Source organism: Helianthus annuus, chromosome 8 (assembly GCF_002127325.2).
Source record: "Helianthus annuus cultivar XRQ/B chromosome 8, HanXRQr2.0-SUNRISE, whole genome shotgun sequence".
NCBI classification, from domain to species: Eukaryota; Viridiplantae; Streptophyta; class Magnoliopsida; order Asterales; family Asteraceae; genus Helianthus; species Helianthus annuus.
Genome location: NC_035440.2, coordinates 122207603 through 122222798, shown reverse-complemented (window position 1 = coordinate 122222798; position 15196 = coordinate 122207603).

Below are 15196 nucleotides of genomic sequence, written 5' to 3'. Positions count from 1 at the left end.
CATTTTAAAGTTTACCACTTTCACCTGTTTAACCACTCCCTTCACCCTAAGTAAATGGTGAATGGATTAAAAGTAAATTAATAAATATTAATTAGAAGAAAGGGGTATTAGTGTTAAATAAAATGGTATATGTGTTAAATAAAGAGGCATAATTTCTAACTCACGTGACTTTTAAACAAAGGGGTACAAACTTATATATATAATTTCTAATCAACGCGAATTTTAAATGAAGCGGTACAAACCTCAAGTTGGTAAGTTGTATGGCATATTTTAAAATAGTTTAAGGGTTGTGACTTTTTGTATGGTTATGAAGGGTTGTGACATTTTGTAAGGGTTTGATATATAGAAAAGTACTTTGAAAAGTTCTGACTTTTTAATGGGTGTGATTCAAACCGTTGTACTCTAAATAACTTTTTGTAGTATTATATAATATTACTAGTGGGATTCGTCGCGCTATGCGGCGAGAATTCGATCGATACCAGCTTTGTTCGATACTATACCAGCACTTGCAATAGAAACAGGGAATGAAAATGTATAAAAAATAAAGTCGTGATATACTCAAAAAGATATCAAGACGTGCTATGTCAATAGAAAACAACGAAAACAATTACTAATGCCAATACCAATACAGGTACCATTATTTTTTCAGTCGAAATCAGTTCAAATTGTTAAGGTATCATCATAGCATCAGGAATAGCAGCAGGACTCGACAAAAATTTACAACGGAACATCAACAAAAATTAAACACAACCTTTTTTAAATGTAACCGAACTTGAGTTATAAAGAAAAAATCAAACTAAATAGAAACTAAAAAAAGTTAACGTGTATATTATTTAATATATAAAATGTGAAACTTATATTAAAAAAAGAGTAAATTACAAGTTTTCTCTTTTATGTTTGTCCCAAATTTCAGGCGTTGTCCTTTACCTTTAAAATTGATGACTTTTGTCCTTAATGTTTGAAAATGTTGCACGTTATGTCCTTTATGGCAAACTCAGTTATAATTTTCAGTTAAATTATGTCATGTGCACTGCACATGAGGGTAGAACGGTCATTTCACCTCCCACTTGTCTTTCCCCCTCTTTAATACCCTGCTAACATCACTAGGGTTCATCTTTGCAAATTAGGGCTCACAAGTCAGCTGCAAATTAGAGAAATGATGACCCTGAATCAAGAAATCAACACTTACACTGTTACAAGTGTGCTTTCAGCTTGTGCTGACCCATTGTTGTGTAAAGAAGCCTTTCAGATTCATTGTTGGGTTTATAAAACCGGGTTGTATTTAGGTCCAGCAGTCAAGAGTTCATTGATAAACTTGTACTCGAAGATTGGAGCAATAAAATTAGGAGATGGTGATTGGGTGGTCGAAGGTGAAGGTCAGGTGGTCTCTATTGTGGTAATCGGAGGTGTCGGCAGTGGTTAGGTGATAAATTGGGTGTACGGTGGTGAGTGACGGAAGCTAATGAAATTGGCGTGATGGTGATCGGCCGGCGGTTATAGTGGTCGCCGGCGGTTATGGTGGTCGGCAGTGATGGTCTTGTTCGCCAGCTCAGATAAAAGAACCCATCTCAGATATCAGGTCAGAAATTGCAGATAAACTACATTTTTTGGTTATGAGATCTGTATTTTGTGTTGAAATCTTGATTAGGGTTTTGTGGTGGGGCCGATGGGGTTGGGAAAGGTGGTGGTGCAGATGGGGTTGGTGATGGAGGTGGTGAAGGCGACAGGGTGAGGTGGTGGAAGGGGATGGCGGCAGTGGTGGTAGGGAGTGGTGACAGTACTGTGGAGGTGGAGGTGGTGGTTGTTTTAGTGAGAGAGGGTAAAAAGAGACAGGGATATGTGTCTGAATGGTGTGATGATGGTGGGGGTAATTTAATTCAAGTTAATTACACAAATTTCTCTAAAAAACGAAATTACAAAACTGCCTTCATGTGCCTTGCACATGATCATATTTAACAAAAAAAATTAACTTGGTTAGGGCTAAAGGACGTAACCTGCAATATTTTCAAACATTAAGGACAAATTCCATCAATTTTAAAGGTAAAGGACATCGTCTGAAATTTAAGACAAACATAAAGGACAAAACTTGTAATTTACTCTTAAAAAATTCTTAATATTTCATTTATGTTTTAGTGTTCACATTCTATCTCTATTAAATTGTAATATAGATGTGGTTTGTTATATATAATAAAGAAGGGTTATTGAATTTAAATAAGGGGTACTTTTATAAAATAGTAACCAAATCTCACATTTGTTTTACTAAAGTCACTGAACTCTTTTTGAAACTCTAAAGTCACTCGACTTTCTATTGTGGTTTCAATCTTGTGCATTTATCAGGTTCACAGGTTACGTTGATGACGTGTCAGGTAATCCTTATTTTTAATTTTTTTAATTAGTAAATGCTCTTGTGATAGTGGTGGCAAATTGTGGAGGTGATGGGCGGTGTTTGTGATGTAGGCTGAGAGAGGGAAAGGAATGGAAAAAATCAGGGGAGTGGATGGAATGAATTCGAGGGAATGGAATGACTTATGTAATCGGTGATTCCATTACGTTGACCAGCCAAACACACTTTTTTTCATTCCTTCGCAGTAGTTCATTCCATTCCACCTCTCATTCCTGCATAACAAACACTACCTAACCACCAGCCATGTGGGAGTCGGCAGCAATAAACCCGCTCGAACTCCGATCAATTCTTGTCATATATTCCCGTTGCTGCACAGCAGCAGCAGCAGCAACATCACCATCGACATCTCTCAATTGCAACCACAGTATGGGTTAAATTGGTCACTTTGAGTCGCTATGAAATGGACAATCAACCATACATTTCTGAATAATCAAAAACCCACAAGTGATTCACAGAGCAAGGACACCAAATCGTAATCTGTGCCATCAAATTATGTCCATAATTTTTTATTAATCTTTTTATTTGAAAAGACCATGTCTTTGTTTTTATAATCCACATAGACATTCACAATTAAAAACTAAAAGGTTACCTACGTCATCAAGATAACATGTTAACCTGATATTTGCGGAAGATTAAAACAAGAAGTGAAAGTTGAGTTATTTGAGAGACACAAAATAAAGTTTGTGTGACTTTAATATAACGCATGTGAAACTTGGTTACTATTTTATGACATTTTCCCTTTAAATTAAGCACATGTTTTACCATTTGGCTAGTGATAACATTCTTAATTTACGAATTATAACACACATCTCTCAACTTTTAACTTATTTTCGTTTAGCACTCTCAAATTAACTAACTGAACCCTAACCGAGTTATTTTTTTTGGTGATATGACACTTGTTTGGTGATGAGGCCTCTGACGTGGCCTTTTTTAATCATGTGGCCCTGTTGTGGTACTTATTAATGACGTGGTGTCTGACGTTCACTTTTATGACGTGATATATGGTCTGACACTTGTTTAATAACATGGCATCTGACATCAGCTAACTAGGTTAGAGTTTGGTTAGTTTGGAGTGTCTGAGGAGAATAAGTTGAAAGTTGAGAGTGGCGTGATACAATTCGTAAGGTAAGAGTGTTATTGGCAAAAAAAAACCTAATAAATAAAATTTTAAAAACCAATACACTAAAAGACAAATGGCAACTCTAGCTATCATTTGTTCTTTAGCATATATAATAATATATAATGACTTAAGCCTAAAGTGAGCTGAAGCTTGAAAAATTTACTCACAAACCCAACTTAGGCTATAGATATAGAGCTCCAAGCACACCAGTTTAATGACATTTTAGTAACACCTAACAAGAAATCATAATAAACATTGATACAAGTCAGAAGTTGTTGAGTACATACTCGTTCAACATTATTTTGAACGTAGATAGAAGGAAACCTCTTACGCTATGTGTTTTGGGGCAAAACCCATAGACCAAGCGGATTCCAAGAGACACCACCACCTTGGTGGGGCGCTAGGGGCAACACCCCTAGGGGTTGCACTACAAATACGGCTTAGCTGGTTTTACAGTTAGTTCTATAAATCACATAAAAAATTAAAGCACATATAAATATAAAATTTTAAGGATAGAATAAGGGTGTAAAGATGTTACTGATTGTAACTTGGGTGAGATGTGGTTACATTGAGAATTGGGCCAGTTCGGCTGCAAAGATGTTATTGTATTGTAGCTTGGGCGAAATGTGGTTACGTCGAGAATTGGGCCAGTTCGACTATGGGAGAAATATGGAACAGTTCCTATGACACGTTTGTTAGGGCAAGCTTAGCTAAATTTTCATTTTTATGGTTGGTTTCTCCTTTACGTATATTTCAACTAGGGGCAACAACTAACTATTGTTTTCTCTAACGTTTTACCACGGTATGGTCCTCTTAATAAGAATAAAAGGTCTCACTTTCTAAGCTTACCATATATGTTAAAACTTTGTGTCTTTTAAATAAATTTAGACCACACATATTTGTAAGTACACCTTTGGTGATAAGTGCTGGTTTCTTCACTTGAAGATTGTTCAGGGTCTTTCTTGTAATACTTGTAAAGTCTAAGTCCTTTTGTATCCAAATTTGTTATCTTGTCTAGTCCAAATATGTATAGTGATTGTGTCCGAATTTACTAGGTAAATTCAGAATATCTTGGTTTGATTATTATGTCCGAGTTTGTTGGATGTTTAGTTGTCTGAAATTTGTTTAAGTTCGGATAGAGTTTGTTAGGACTTATGCAAAATGCAACATATAAATTACATCAATAGAGGCATAAAACCAACAATTTTTTTAGTACTAATTTTGGAAAAAGTGCGTTTCTTTCTTCCTTTTTGAATTTACAGGACCAAACGAGCTTAAAAGAAACAAAAAGGACAAATAAGCAGCCAAAACCAAAATAAATACAAGAAGAAGGGATAACGTGACACGCCCGACATCTCGGCAGCATCCCCCAAAGCAAAAACAAGAAGACAGAAATTGACCACGGGGCCGTGCCTAGCCAAGCATGGGGCGTGGTCAGCCCTGACACAACAAGACAAAAGCTGCAGAAGCTTCTACGCCCACCACAGGGCCGTGCCCAGCTCACCATGGGGCATGGTCAACTCTTAGATTTGTAGAATCTTGATAGTATAGCAAAGAATTGACCACGGGGCCGTGTCTAAAGGCCACGGGGTCGTGTGGGGCCCCCTTGCTGACAGATGCAATAAATGAAGGAAGAGAAGAAGGATGGCCACGGGTCGTGCCCAGTGGACACGGGGCCGGGGCCGGGGCTCTTTTTGGCTATAACTAGGGGTGCTTGGTTCACTTCAAAGGCATCCCTTGGCAAACCACTTCTCTCCCACTTTGCCACCATTCCACCACTACCACAACACCAACACCCACCACCATCATCCATCATCTATCTCTCATCTTTAGAGTGTGTAGTAGTCTCGGGATCCAAGATTGATCGTAAGAGTTTTTGTCAATCAAAGGCCATGCTTGGCTAATCTCTTAAATCACTTGGTGAAGACAAGTCTTTAATCTATCGGCACTTTTAATTGGGTTTGTATTAGTGACTTTAATAACTAGCTTTTTATGTTGGAAGTGAATTTTCTTTACCAGTTCTTCATGATGTCATTGATTTGCTCATTCGTGTTTTTACGGTCTATATAAAGCGCGTTAACTACCAGGAAGGGGGTTAGGAGGGTGGTTTGGTAAAGTTCTTGTCTCGTTCAGTGTATAGATCATGCGAGGACTTGGTTCAAGCTTACTAGGACCTCCTTCAATGCCCCAAAGGTATTAGATGACGGTGGTGCGAATAGCTTGAACCCCTCATATGTAAATTACTATTAAAACATTAAACCGGCTTCTTGGGATTGTATCCTTGCTGACTCAAACCACTTAGCCAAGGGTAACGTCACCTTCAAAAGAGGGTTCTACCACCTTTCGCATTAATAACTTACTTAATTGTCTTTCAATATTCCGACCCTTTGGGATTGTATCCCTACTGACTCAAACCACTGGGTTGAGGGTAACGTCACCTTTAAAAGAGGGACATACTACTATAACTAAGATAATCTTTTAAAAAGTCCAAAAGTGCGAAAATCATCAAAGGGTACATTAAAGATGAGTTGGATCCAAGTGATTCTATCTTGTCTATTTGTTTTTCGTTTTATTTATCTTTTTAATTTTTAGATTTATTTTCATGTTTAAAAACTCTTTTCAAAAATTTATTTCAATTAGACGTTGACGATAAACTAGTATTAAAAGCTCTTGTGTCTTTGGGCGACTTCGGTATCTTACCAACACTATACTACTTTCACGATGGGTGCACTTGCCAAAGTCTGTGTTTAGTGTTAGTATAAATTTAAAACCTGACTAATGTGTTAAATGCGCTTAAAATATTAATAAAATCATATTACACTCGACACACACCAAGTTTTTGCCGCAGTTGCCGAGGACACAAGGATTTTAAGAAAGTTTAAAATCAACGGCCTAATTATTTTTTATCATTTTCCTTATTTTTATGATTTTTCTTAATTTTTCAAAATCTGCAAAATGTCACACCCTGGCTTTTGCGGAAGCGTGGGTTAATTTGGTGTGACTTCTTAATACCATCGCAACAATCACAACAATGCTATATGATAAAAATATGTGATGTTCATCCATTAAAATAGTTTAAAGAAAAGCATAACATATTGTCTTTAAAAATACCAAACACTGAATACGTTACAAACCATGACTTGTTTAAAATGAGTTCATAAGACTCAACGAAAGACTGCCAACAAAACAAGGATTTGAGACATGCAACCCGTCCAGGAAGGAGTCACACTTCCCAAACCTATGACCCTGGATGACATCCTTATTTAATACGCAGCTTGTCTAACATGCATCACTCGCCAGATCCAATTAATTCCCTGAAATACATGTAGTTTAAAAAGTCAACAAAAAGTTGAGCGAGTTCATGTGTATGAGAGTTGTATAAACCTTTGAAATGCGTCTGTATGTATGAAAACCCTGGTATGTAGCAATTAAGGAAATATAAAAGAGATCACCAATGGGTTGCAAATCCATTGATACGTGTGAAACGGTGAAGGAAGTACTCAAACCTAGCAAATTTGTACCGGGCCTCCGGCTGTAAGACACAGTCACCACTATGGGTCTCCCTGGCCTCATGGGTGTGGGCTCGCTATACCCAAATAGATCTATCACTCATGTCCCTCGGTCCTACGATGAGGATTAATGGCCTTAAGTGTTGTACCCACCTTTCACATGATATAAGCGTCTAAACAAAAACCCTCCTTAAGCTAACCATACCATTTATAAAAGCGTCTGTAAATGTAACATGTATTTCACCCCCGAAGTTGTAAAACTGAAAACAGTTAAAAAGAAAATGGGGACATGAACTCACAGTAGTGCGTCTTGAATCGAATCTCAAACTCTGTCCGCTACACGACAACCTACAACGTACTAATGTCTATTAGACGAACGGGCCGTGCCTTGGCTTAGAGTTTAGTATTTTGAGTTACGTTTCTTATATTGTTTCGTGCGATAACTATTTGTCAAAATAGTTAATATTTTAACTTAGTCATGTGTCATGTTGGAATATTTGTTCGTTCAATGTTCTAGTAAACTCATGTCTAGTAAATATTTACTAAGCGTTGGTTTTTCGGAAAATTTCGCCATGCTCTCCTTTGTAAACGGAGGTGTCCATGCTTAATAGCATATCATTTTCTTTTACATATATCCAGTAGATCGTTCTCAATAATCAAACCGACATATAGGCATACAAAGCATTACTTACTTTATTTCAGCTTCATTACCCAAAACTGGACTGTTTTCAAGGATTTTTATAAAATAGTTAACCTTTTCCAAAAATTCTCAAATTTTTACAGAATACCATATATGATCCGAGTTTTATTGTGTAAAAATATTAGGGTCCAGTTCGTTACCAATATTTTATAGAAATTCATTTACCCGACTGCAATCAGATTTGCTACTTTCTGATTGCAGTTTACGGAATATTTCACTAAAAATTATTTGTAAGTCCGATCGACGAAATTCCAGTTGGAGGATCACCGTAATGGTGACCATTTACTGTAAAAATTCCATGAGTTGATTTTACTCAGTTTTCAAGTTATGACTCCGAATACAACACACTTTTTCTGCAATAAAAACACAGCTTGAGCTGCTGTCAAAAAACAGTCCTTTAAAAATAGTAAACGACCTCGAAAAATTACGATTCCAGTGCCATTTGCTCGGTTATTCAAAAATGTATATTTTAGGCTTCAGAAAATCAGTTTTCTATTTAAAACGATCCAGTTACAGCCTGTTGAAATTGGCTGAGCATGCTTTTTACGATGTAAAAGTTGCTAAAAACGCATCACCAAGGGTCCTAACCCTGGTTTATCGATGATTTAATGATCAAACCTCAAGCATGCTTTAACCAACCCTAATCCAACCTGATTTCAACTTCATACAAGCTTTTTATGTAGGGTTTTCATGTAAGGTTCCATGTTTATCTTTTTAGTGTTCTAGTTCTTGTGATTTAAACCAATAAACGTCATGCTTTGCATTTTGACTAAAAAAATAAGATGGAACAAGGTGTAGAGACTTACTACTAGCACAAGGCTAGGGTGGAACTCTAGTACAAAGGTGAAGAAATGACGAAGATAAAGCGAGCAAACAAGTCCCTTGAACTTCCACAATCTTGCAACTTCCTTGAATCCTCTTGAAGCTTGAATGGAACTTGAATATTGGAGAAGAGGAAGATGATGGAAGGTGATGGTGGTGGTTTCGGTTATGGGGGAGCCGAATGGGGAGAGAGAGTGAGGTCGGAGTGTGGTTTTTAATGTGATGATGAGAATCCTTGGAACCATGAGCCACCCTAATCCCTATTGTCATCATTAACTAAATTTTGGCCAACCAAGAATCAAGGGAATATAATTTAAATCTAAACAAGATATTTGGTAATCATTGGGCTGAAATTCGGTTGGGGGGGGGGTAAATTGTAAAATTTTGGTAATTAGTGGGTGAATAATTAGGAGGTTAAGGGTATTTTCTAGAATAGTGGGTGTATGTCATGTTTTTATAGTGTGTGGGGATTTTTATGACCATGATTATTTAGGAAAAATAAAATAATATTTCTGACAAAATTTTGGTGTCCCGGGTAATGTCTAGTTGTTCGGTTACATATCATTCCATTAAAGCATTTAATTGTACCGCATAGTGTCTTTTATGCATCTTTTTGTAACGAATTTTAATTCCAACACTTAGGGAAGCGTTCAGGACCATTTAGTCAATTCTCTGTATAAGACGAGTGTGTTAAAAGCTGAATTGTTACTGAAAATGCAGAATTCTGTACTTAACATGAGTTTTAGGCACTTTTCGGCACTCAAACTATCACCTAGTGACACAGTCTTATGGTCCTCACTTCCTTACACTCCATACTGGTGTAGTACTTTATCCCTGGCTCATACTGGCCACAATATAGTGTCTGTCTATGTGCTGGCATTGTCAGCATGTGTCTGAGTTATGCGCTCACTGAGCTAACTGTGCTTTGTGCATCAGGTTTGTCACTAAGAGCCTGTATGAATAAATGGAGTGACTGTATGTAAAGGATGCACATGTATGTATATAACATAAATCAGTAAGCAGTTTAAAGTGTCAGTTGTAATCAAGCACAGTCATTAAGCACATAATTAGAGTTAATTAATTTGTACAGTACCTGTAATTGTGTGGGTTGTCACATTCTCCCCCCGTTAAGAAAATTTCGTCCCGAAATTTTAGGTTCTGCTTCTAGTTGCAGGGGTCTTGGGGAATAAATGTGGGTACTTGCCCTTCATACGATCCTCACATTCCCAAGTGAATTCTGGGCCGTGTCGCGCATTCCATCGAACTTGACGAGTTTGACACTACTCCGGCGTGTCTTGTTGATTTTCCAATCCGTAACCTCAACCGGTTCTTCAACAAAGTGGAGCGTGTCGTCGATATGAACCTCGTCAGCAGGAATGACAACTGTCTCTTGAGTTGGACTCTTTTTCAGGTTCGATACGTGGAATGTATCATGAACACCGTTAAGTTCAGCAGGTAAGTCCAATTTGTATGCTACAAGCCCAATCCTTTGCAGGATCTTGAATGGGCCAATGTAACGCGGATTCAACTTCCCACGCTTTCCAAAGCGTGCCACACCCTTCCAGGGTGAAACCTTTAACAAAACCATATCCCCAACTTGAAACTCTAAAGGTTTCCTCCTTTGGTTTGCATAGCCTTTCTGTCAGTCGCGAGCTGCCTTGATGCGCTCTTGAATTTGAAAGATCTTGTCTGTTGTCTCTTGAATTATTTTGGGGCCAACCAGCTGTCTATCACCCGCATCAGCCCAGCATAGCGGTGATCGACACTTGCGCCCGTAAAGAGCTTCAAATGGTGCTGCTCCAATGCTTGAGTGGTAGCTGTTGTTGTACGAAAATTCGACCAACGGTAAGTGATTGTCCCAGCTACCAGCCAGGTCCATTACACATGCTCTCAGCATATCTTCCAATGTTTGAATTGTTCTTTCACTCTGGCCATCCGTTTGTGGGTGAAACGTTGTACTCAGATTTAATTGAGAACCAAATGCTTCTTGGAAGGACTGCCAAATCCTTGACACGAAGCGTCCATCTCTATCAGAGATAATCGAGAGAGGCACTCCATGGCGCGCAATAATCTCCCTCATGTATATTTCAGCAAGTTACTCGTGTTGTCCTTCTCCTTGATTGGCAGGAAGTGCGCAGACTTTGTTAGACGGTCTACTATTACCCAAATTGTATCATAACCCTTGGGCGTCTTTGGCAATTTCGTTATGAAGTCCATGGAAATCTGTTCCCATTTCCATTTGGGTATTTCAGGTTGCTATAGAAGACCTGAAGGCTTTTGGTACTCGGATTTAACCTTGGCGCAAGTTAAACATTTGCCAACGTATACTGCAACATCGCCTTTCATCCTAGGCCACCAATAGAAATCCTTAAGATATTGGTACATTTTATCCGCTCCTGGATGAATCGAGTATCGTGACTTGTGAGCCTCATCGAATATAACCTTTCTCAATCCTCCAAACAGAGGAACCCAAATTCGATTCATGAAACACAAGGTTCCTTCCCCGTTTGGTTCCAACTGCTTCTCCATCCCACGGAGGTACTCATTCTCGATATTTCTTTCTTTGAGAGCTTCCTTCTGCGCGGCACGAATGCGCAACGAGAGGTCCGTCTGGACAATCATTTCTAAAGCCCTAACCCTTATGGGCTTGATTCTTTCCTTCCGACTTAATGCATCGGCGACTACATTCGCCTTCCCCGGGTGATACTTGATTTCACAATCGTAGTCGTTCAACAGCTCAACCCAACGTCTCTGTCTCCTGTTAAATTCTTTTTGATCAAAAATGTGTTGTAGACTCTTGTGATCAGTGAAGATTGTACATCTTGTTCCATACAAATAGTGTCGCCAGATCTTCAATGCGAACACCGCAGCGCCTAACTCTAAGTCATGCGTGGTGTAGTTTTTCTCATGAACCTTCAGCTGGCGAGATGCATAAGCTATAACTTTCTGTCGCTGCATCAACACACAACCTAAACCCTGACGCGAGGCATCACAATATACTACGAAGTCGTCCGTGCCTTCGGGTAGAGCTAAAATCGGTGCGTCACAAAGTTTGTTTTTCAATAACTGAAACGCTTCTTCTTGCTTGTCGCTCCAATCAAACTTCTTGTCTTTCTGTGTGAGTGCGGTCAGAGGTTGAGCGATTTTAGAAAAATCCTCAATGAACCTTCGATAATACCCAGCCAAACTTAAGAATTGCCGAATCTCGGTTGGCGTTTTCGGAGACTCCCAATTCTTGATCGCCTCGATCTTTGTGGGATCCACATGGATTCCATTTCCATTAACCACATGTCCAAGAAACTGGACTTCGCGTAACCAAAACTCACATTTTGAGAACTTAGCGTACAACTTCTCCTTTTTAAGTAGCTCTAAAATAGCTCTTAAGTGTTGCTCTTATTCTTCCTTCGTCTTCGAGTAGATCAAAATATCATCAATGAATACGATTACGAACTTGTCGAGGTACGACTTGCAGACTCTGTTCATCAAGTCCATGAAAACTGCTGGTGCATTTGTTAGCCCAAACGGCATAACCAGGAACTCGTAATGTCCATATCGAGTTCTAAAAGCAGTCTTGGGGACACTTCCCTCTTGTATCCTCAGTTGATGGTAACCTGATCGTAGATCGATCTTTGAGTAGAAACTTGAACCTTGTAGTTGATCGAACAGGTCATCGATCCTTGGCAAGGGATATCTATTCTTGACAGTTAACTTGTTAAGCTCGCGGTAGTCTATACACATACGAAAACTACCATCCTTCTTCTTAACGAACAAAACTGGAGCTCCCCAAGGTGAGAAGCTTGGTCTGATGAATCCCTTGTCTAACAACTCTTGGAGTTGTGTTGACAGCTCTTGCATCTCTGAAGGTGCAAGTCAATAAGGTGCCTTAGCCACAGGCGCGGCGCCTGGAACTAAGTCAATGTGGAATTCGACTTGTCTTGGAGGCGGCAATCCTGGCAAGTCTTCTGGAAAGACTTTAGGATATTCCTTTACGACTGGAATGTCTTCGATCTTTGGTTCAGCGGCTTCCTTATCAACGATATGTGCCAAGAAGGCAACACATCCTTTCTTCAAACACTTCCTAGCTTTCAAGCAGCTAATGATCCTCAATGGCGTATCGTGCTTTTCTCCATGAACTACAATCGTCTCTCCATCGGCCATCGGGATGCGGATGGTCTTTTCGTGACAAACCACCTCAGCTTTGTTGCTAGACAGCCAATCCATCCCTATTACCACGTAGAAGCTTCCCAACTTGATTGGCAGTAGGTCTAGCGTAAATTCGTGTCCTCCCAGTTCTATCATGCATCCCATGATGACTTCACCCGTTTCAACTAGTTTCCCATTCGCCAATTCGATCGAGTACGGAACGTCTAACTTACTAGTAGTTAACCCAAGCATATTCTTAAATTCTAACGATACAAAGCTATAATCGGCACCAGTATTAAACAGAACAGATGCATAGCGTTGATTTATAGGGAACGTACCAGTGACAACATTCGGGTCCTGGCGTGCTTCGCTAGCTCCAATGTTGAATACCCTTCCACGAGCTTGGTTGAGCTTAGGGCATTCCTTTTTAAAGTGTCCGACTTCTCCGCAGTTGAAACATCCCGGACCTAGCATGTTACCATTACCACCTTGAGCATTGTTTGCTCCCCGATTCCCAGTTTGATTTCAAACATTTCCCCGATTCCCACTTCCACCATTGCGGTTCCCATTTCCGTTCCCACCGCGATTGTTGTTACCAAAACCTCTATGACCATTGTTTCCACGACCAGCGCCTGTGCCAGCCCAGCAAGTATTCTTCGAATGGCCTTCCTTACCACAAGACTCGCATCTCCTCAACCTACACGGGCCCGAGTGATGGTACAGGCATATGTCACATTTGGGCAAAGCGCCCATGTAACCCTTCCCTTTGCTTTCGACACCAGTCTTGGCCCTGGCCGGTGTGTTTGATTCACCTCTCTTGCTCACGATGTTGGTTCCTTGCTTGAAGTTAGAAAACTTCCGTTTGTTTTCTCCCGACGACTCCACATGAGTCTCTTTCTTTTTTTGATCATTATTCGAAAACTTGTTTAGCCTGATGGCTTCTTCAGTCAGTGATATGCTTAGATCGATGGCTTCAGTAATGGTTGCCGGCTTTGACGTTGTGACCATGCTCATAATCTGAGGTGCTAACCCCCAGATGAAACGTTCCACGCGCTTGAATTCGGGCGTGACCATGTACGGCACCACATGGGACAGATCATGGAACCTTTGAACATATTCAGCGATTTTCGGGCCTTCCTTAAGTTCCAAAATTCTGTTTCCAATTTCTGGATCTCAGCTCTGGAGCAATACTTCTTGCGCATCAGCTCTTTCAGTTCAGTCCAAGTCATGGCGTACACTGCAGCCTCTCCTAAGGTTTGCACTTGGAGATTCCACCATGATAGGGCACCATCAGTAAAGAGCCCAGTGATGTATGTAACTTGTTGTCCTGGCTCACAATTGCTCATTCTTATTGTTGTCTCCGTCTTTTCAGTCCAACGGGTAAAAGCTACGGCACCTCCAGTGCCATCAAAGTTTTGCGGCTTGCAATCTAAGAATTGCTTGAAAGTACACCCTGTACAAGCAATGTCATTTACAGGAATTATTATCAGTCGCACATGAATCGTCCAAATATAGTGTAATGTGTCTCCTATGACTGATCATTACCATTCGGAGGGTTGTTGTTGTTGTTGTTCGAGATGTTTCTGCTTGTTTCTCCTTGAGAAGCAGCATATTGCGCAATAGCGGCAGCGATGATCCCTTGCAGTTCCGCCTGGGTAGTCGGCATGCGTGCTTCGCGTCGTGGAGGCATTTTCTAGAGGATGTTTCATATTGGTCAGGTTATAGTAAGTATAATAGTCATACGTATATATAGTAACATTCATCATCCACATAACATCTCGTGCCATAATCATAAAAGAAAATAACTTTAACAAAGCATGAAATGAGAATACTGCGACTGAGCTTTCATATAATTAAAACCACAATACAAGGTTCGTAAATTTTCCCAGAAAGTATCGTACAACCCAAGAGACTAAGGGTCACAATGCCCTTGTCTGAACTGTCTAAATAAATACAACTGACAAAATCAAATATCCAGAGTCATGATGTAAAAAGTAGTCTTCAAAAATGCTGTAAAGTCTGGCTCGATCGCTGTCTTCTAGTCAAAAGTAGTCAATACCTGGAATATACCAAAAGTAGCTATGCTGATGGCGGCGGAGGAGGTGGAAAGCGAGAGAAAAGTAATCGGCGCAAATGCACCAAGTCTTCCTCAAGAGCATAGGCGAAACGCAACAGGTAAGCAACCTGCTGGTCAAGAGGAAGGAAACGAATATCTGAATCATGGGATGATGAAAAAGGAGCGTGAGGTGCTGCAAACGGGGTCTGGCAGGGGCATGGAGGATGTAAAGCTCTCCCCAACTCCTGGACATGTCGTCTCAGGGCGTCCTGCTGTAACTGCAGTGATGTGAGTGTGTCCTCTATAGAGTATCCGACATGAAACGGGTGATAAGGGTCGGATACTGGCATAACATGGGGTGATGACCATAGAAATGGCTCGCCCATCGGAGCTGAAACTGGATGTGTAGTGGGTGGGGTAAATGTACAGTGGTGTGGGGAAA